Genomic DNA, 6338 nt, shown 5'->3' on the forward strand with positions numbered 1-6338 from the left:
TTCCCACAGCAATGAAAAAATTGCAATTAGAATAACAAGATTTTCTAGAAAGGAATGAAGTAAAGAATATAGCTAAAACCTGTGAGCTCTATTCAAAGGAAATGCATAGCTGTACTCAAAGGAAATGTAGTGGTCTTAAATTTTTTATTTATAATGGAAGACTAAAATTTATGATTTCATTCAATTATAGAAATTAGTAAAAAGATCAACCAAATGTACTCCTCATCCAAAAAAGTAAGAAGATAACAATTTAAACTTACAAATCAAGGCGTACTAGTGTATTGTTAGACATATGAACATAAATTCCAGAAAAACAGCTAAAAGAATTGAAATCAGTTGCCTCTGGGGGACCGGAATTAAGATTAGGGAAGTACTATAGGGAACACTTTTTAACATTATTAGTCTTATGGTATTATCTGACTTCTTAAACTATATAATAGTATACTTTGTTGGGTTTTTTTCAGGGATTGCATCCAGAGCCTCTCACATGCAAAGCAAGCACTCCTTCACGGAGCTACAATCCCACTGCTTTTTAAATTTTGAGGCCCCCTGGCCTCAAACTTGTGATCCTCCTGCTTCAGCCTCCCAGGTGTGAACCACTGTGCCGTGCTAAATTTAAAACTTTTTTTAAAGAGTGAAAAGAATGTACCCATGAAACCTTGATTTATTTTGATATAGAGGTCAAAATATGAAAAAATATATCTATGGCTAGTCAGATAAGCCTGAGTATTTAAAATTTCCCTCAGCTCCTCATTAGTAATAAGGTTTCTCGCAGTTCATTTCTTATCTGTGTCTGGGTTTCTTCCTTTATAAACTGACTTGAACAACCACCAGGATGAGGCTCCAGGCTCTGAGACAGGCCAGGTGGTGGCTCACACCCCTGGCCAGCACAGGAGGACACCCCAGCTCCCCAGGCCCCACACAGCTGCCACCTGCAAATTAACTCAAGCGGCTTCTCCCCTCCTTGCTGCTCTCACTTCCTGGTTAAAATTTATTTTGGTTTTGTTTTTCCATAAACCATAAGCAGTTAGGGTATTTTCCATAGATTCAAGGTTCCTGCACTGGCATGAGCCACAGCTTAGGAATTTTAAGTAGAAAACAGAACACAATGGCTTTGAGAGTGTTAAAAACAGTTGCCTTTGCATCTAGCTCCATCTGGGATGACAAAGCGTATCTTTGCTGCCTTAAACCCTGTGAACAGATGAACTGCAGAGATAGAAATCTGGAGAACTAATATCAACATTGTCAGGAATAAGAAAATTTCCCTCCAGGGTTGTAAGACTTGCTTGGCTCCTGTTTTCACACACAGACAGTAAGAGAGGGAGGTGGATGAGGCAAAGAGCAGTAACAGTACAGCGTGCTAGGTGAGGGCGCTGACTGGCTCTGTGCGCTCAGAGAAAGGCGAGGATGCTAAAGTCTGGCCAGGTTAGGGAGAGTTGCCCAGGAAAAAGGGCATGAAGAGGGTCTCAGATCAGGGGCAGAGCGGTGCCTAAAGTTAGCTGTACACCAGAACCGCACGGGGATACTAAAAAGTCCTTGTTCCCAGACTTAATGAGTCTGAAGTGCGGCATGGGCATCTGGAGCTGTCAAAGTCCCCAGGTGATTCCACAGCAAAGTTCAGAAACCACTGTGGCCCCTGGGAAATGGAGTGGGAAGTAGAGCAGCAGGACAAGGGTGGGAAGGGAGAAGCTGATGGACTCGGATGTAGGCCAGTGGTGGCCATGGTGCAGTGAGCATGCTAGCCACATCGCCCCAGCATCGCCCCAGCATCGCCCCAGCAGCAGAGCATGGAATAACAGCGCAGTGTGGGCACTTTGCAATAAATACTGTAAGTGGGTTTGGGTCGCAGTTTGGGCCCTCACTCTCCAAAAGGTTCACCATCACTGATACAGGCTGTGAATGGGACAGAAGTGGGTGGGTGATGGTGTGCAGAGGGAGGAGGGAGGAAGGCGATGGTGGCGATACCCAGGGGTCAGGCTTGGGCAGTAGGTGGGTGCGGTCCATTTTCAGAGATTCTGAACACAGCAGGAGGATGTGGGATGCAGGGGTTGGAGATGATGTGTGCTTAGCACAAAGCAGCTTGGCTCTGTGAGCAGTAGCCTGGGCTGCCAGCCTCATCATCAACATCTGAGAGACCCCTTGAGCCCAGCAGACACAGGATCCAAGCAGTGAGGCCGCCCTCTAGTGTCGTCACTGTGTACTCCTAGCTCTTGGGCAGCAGAATCTTCTCCAGCTTGGGAGTCTCAGGGACTTTGTGTCTTTGCTGATGACCACAAAAGAGGGCACCTCTCTGACATCCTGTCACCCACACAGGCCAGGAGTAGCTCTAGCTTCTCCAGGAGGGCCTGCAAATGTCAGTGAGGGGCAGAGAGCAACTGGCTTGGAAGACTTCCCGGAGGAGGTGGGACTTCACTGGGGCCAAGGGGAGTCCTGAATTAATAAATTTGTGTGTGGCAAGATCTCCCCCCCTTGAGGTAGTCAAGAACCTTCGCTCACAGAGAAGCCAGTGGCAAGAGGGCACAGTGTATGCAAGTCACAGTCTAGGCTTTGGCTGTTAGTTCCCCAGCTGTGTGACCTCGGACAAGGTGTTTAATTTTCCTGAGCTTGCGTCCCTGTCTGCAAATGAGGCTATGATAGAGAAGCAACAGCGCACATGGCTTTAGCCCTGTGCACCACAGACTGCCTAAACACTTGCACCATTAATTCACTTAATCCTCACAGCAGTCCTATGTGGTAGAACAGATGGTTCTATTCTACAGATAAGGAAAAGGAAACACAGAGAGGTTATGCAACTTTTCAGTCACCAGGCACAAAGTTGACATTCAGGAGTGGCTGCTGTTGTGACCATAGAGATGGCAGTCATTGATTGTGCTGAAGCAGGTGAGTTCATGGGCAGAGTCAGGGGAAAAATTTTGAGAGACAGCAAGTGACCTTCTCACGCATCAAGCATGATTGAGGACCATTTGCTTGTGACCACATAATATACCTCCCTGTCCCCGGGTCTTACCAAATAAGCAAAGAGGGGCAAAGCCTCTTAGAAGTGGTTTCTTCCTACCAGCCTCATTGACAAAACCCAATCGGATCCTGAAGAAGGATGAACTTCTCTTTCTCAGTTACCCTTGAAGCTAGGAGTGGTCATGTGACCTAGATCTGGCCAATGAGATGTAAGGAGCATGTACGGGGATGACCCTGGGGAAGGTTTCCTCCCTAACAGAGGAAGGTATAGAAATAGTCTTTTCCTTCCTGGATGGGAACGCTGCCATATAAGGACATGATAATTGGAGTTATAGCTATATTGCAGCCATGACAGGAAAACAAAGAAATACCCAAGTTTCCAAAGACCTTTTGATAATATTGAGCTGTTCCTTGTTTCACATGGAGTCACCTACTTCCAGACTTCCAGGTATGTGAGAACAATAAGCCTCTATTTGTTTTTAAATCGTGATTATTCCAGAAAAAGTATTCTTAATAACATACTCATGTTGTTTCAGTGTGTTAATTCGTTTGCCCCAAAACTCATTTATTTAATGAGTAAATATCGCTGAATAGAGACTACATGCCGATCACAGTGGAATAAGAGGGATAGTTAGCAGGAAATGGCCACAGTCTAGAGAGACATGGTTCTGGCTTTGTAGATTTCAAGGCTTGGTAAGGGAAACACACTTTGAATAGATACGATAGATCAGGATGTTAGGCAGAAGGAAGCACGGGAATCCTTACAGAATGTGGAATGGGTAGTTAACCTTGGTAAGCATCTTGGAAGTTCTTGAAGCCTGGTGATTATTTAGGTGTAGATTTTATAATAAAGAGACCCCAAAATACAGTATCTCCAATCAGAGAGAAGTTTTTGTTTTGTTTCCTTTTTTTCATATAACAGCCCCTTTTCATGTTCTACCCAGGCTCTGTCATCCTTAAGATGGCTTCCCGCTGTGGACTCAAGATGGCAGCTCTTCTTGTTACCATTGACCAACTGTGGAGAAAGTGGGGAAAGTGACGGACAGTATTTTCCTCATTCAGATGAGACCTGGAGTGTGCGCATCTGCCCGCATCCTATTGGGCAGATCTTAGTCATGTGATCTCACCTATCTTGGAACAGCATCTTGGGAATGCAGTTTTAAGCTGGTCAGCCGGGGGACAGCTGGCACTCAGAGAAGTTCCATTTCTAAGAGGAAGGGGAAAGTGGTCTGAGGGACAGTGAGCAGTCACATTGGTAAAGGCTTGGGAATATTCTCCTCTTAACCCCGAGAGCAATGAGGAGTCACTGAAAAAGGGTTTAAGCAAGAAGTCCCAGTCACATTTGTGCTTTTAAAAAGATTGCTATGGTAGCCATGCAGGAGGGAGTACAGGGGAGGAAATAATACAAGAGGGGGCGAGGAGACTATTTGGCAAATCTACTGATAATGGTGATTTGAACTGGGTGGGAACATCCGAAAGGGCCCATGGGTCCTGGTGGGGTTTTTGTTTGTTTATTTTTGCCAAATGAAACTTAAACAAGGACCACTTTCATCCCTATTTTTCATTGGTCAGGATTTCTTCTGGATCTCCCAGCCCTATGTCATTTTAATATAACTAAACTTACATAATCTAAATATTGTAAGAGCCAGATCACTACAATTTCCAGTGAGGCCCAGCCTGGAATGAGGTCAGACTCTGCTCTTCTGCTATGACATGAGTAGGGAAAGAATTTAGAAATGACATTTGGCCAAAAAGAAAAAAGAAAGAAGGAAAGGAAAGGAAAGGAAAGGAAAGGAAAGGAAAGGAAAGGAAAGGAAAGGAAAGGAAAGGAAAGGAAAGGAAAGGAAAAAAGAAAAGAAGAGAAGGGGCTGGGAATATAGCTCTGCGGCACAGCACCTGCCTGGCAAGCACAAGGTCCTGAGTTTGATTCCCAGTACCGAACAAAATAGAAATGACATTTGGTAGACTACCCTAAGGTTACTTGGTCAAGAAGGTTATTTGGCCCAAGGTCGAATGGTGGAACATCCTTGAGGAGGTGGCATTTGAGGAGGCATGGAGGACAAATAGGGTAACCTCAGATAAAATGTTGCAGAAAAACTATTCAAAGTTCTTCCCAACCACTATGTGCTTCCTCTCTAGCCTCATCTCTGGGGAAGAAAATAAATATTCTGATTGTTTTAATATGGAAACTTAAATTTAGATTTTGCTGCCTTTCCGTTACACACTTGAAGGATGGAATGCAAACTTTTTTTAACTTCCTAAGAAGGTCTGAAGATTAAAGGTCTTCATGCCCCTTGAAGAAAGCAGACTTTTTTTTTTTTTTTTTTGGTTTTCTGTGTTCTGGGCCTTATCAGAATACCATGAAAGGCTGGGTGATGGGTCTGGGGAAAGGCTGAGATTTCGGCACAAGCAGGACTTCCTGAGAAGACAAGGAGGAGAGAGGATGTGGGGCCAGGAGAAGCAGGCATTCAGTCCCTCTCACTCTTCCTCCATGGCCCTGGAAGCAATGGCCATAATCAGGGAGGGGCCAGAGCTCTGGAAAGGTGAACATCCAGCATCCACACGCCAGCTGAGCCCCAAGCTCCCAAACCCCAAGTGTATGTCAGGAACAACTGTCCCTGGACCTCGACCAAAACGGCCCTGCCCCAGAGGCCTTGACACTGTCGGCAGCCCCAGGAGCGGGCAGTGGGAGCCCGGCAGTAACGAGGTTGGGTTTCCCTGCCAGCATAACAAGGTGAGCACTGAGTCAGAATGAGGTCGACTTTTAGGAAACAAGACGTGGGACCTTTGTGGCACCCCCAGGGCAGGAACTGAGACTGAGGCTCACTGCAGTTCCCCTTCCTTTCCTGCAGGTCCCTGAACGCCAGCAGACTATTCTGATCTGTCCCAGGGTCAGGGCTGTTTCCCAAGTGTCCTCCTCCATTACCTGCAGGGTCTGCTCCGTGCCAGTTCCCACCTTACTCCCACCGCCTCAGAGGGCTCCTCTGCCCTCTTCATGGTGTGGGGGAGCATGGAAAGTGCTCTCTGTGGTGCTAGGACTTGGTTTCCCATTTTAGTTGGGGGTTTCATGAAAATAGAGACATGACCCTTTCTCCTAGCTCTGTGCTGACCATCCCAGCACCTGGTCAGTGAGTGGCCTGCCATAGGACCCAGGGCTGGAGCTGCCTGGAACAGGGGTGACCTTTTTGCAACCCCTTTTTCCACCTCAGCCAGGCCACAGTACTTGGTGCCACATTGGCCGACACCCCGATTGTGATGCCAGGGCCCCTCTTTCTGTGATAGCCAGACTGGCTCCAGAAAGACCCCCGTTACCCAACCAAAGAGGTGATGTCATGGCTCTTTACCCACTTCCTCCCCCGCAGGCCATAGATGGGCAGATCTGC

At 46.6% G+C, this 6338-nt stretch overlaps 1 long non-coding RNA gene across 1 annotated transcript; it reads right to left on the reverse strand.

Annotated features, from left to right (window-relative positions):
* Window positions 1-3828: 3828 nt before the first annotated feature.
* LOC106149095 lies at window positions 3829-5966 on the reverse strand. Its single transcript, XR_001235049.1, has 2 exons — window positions 5882-5966; window positions 3829-4162 (listed from the first exon to the last, which is right to left on the reverse strand). It is a non-coding gene; the product is annotated as an uncharacterized LOC106149095 (long non-coding RNA).
* Window positions 5967-6338: the final 372 nt, after the last annotated feature.

The sequence above is a fragment of the Chinchilla lanigera genome, unplaced genomic scaffold (assembly GCF_000276665.1).
Source record: "Chinchilla lanigera isolate Chin_1 unplaced genomic scaffold, ChiLan1.0 scaffold00036, whole genome shotgun sequence".
NCBI classification, from domain to species: Eukaryota; Metazoa; Chordata; class Mammalia; order Rodentia; family Chinchillidae; genus Chinchilla; species Chinchilla lanigera.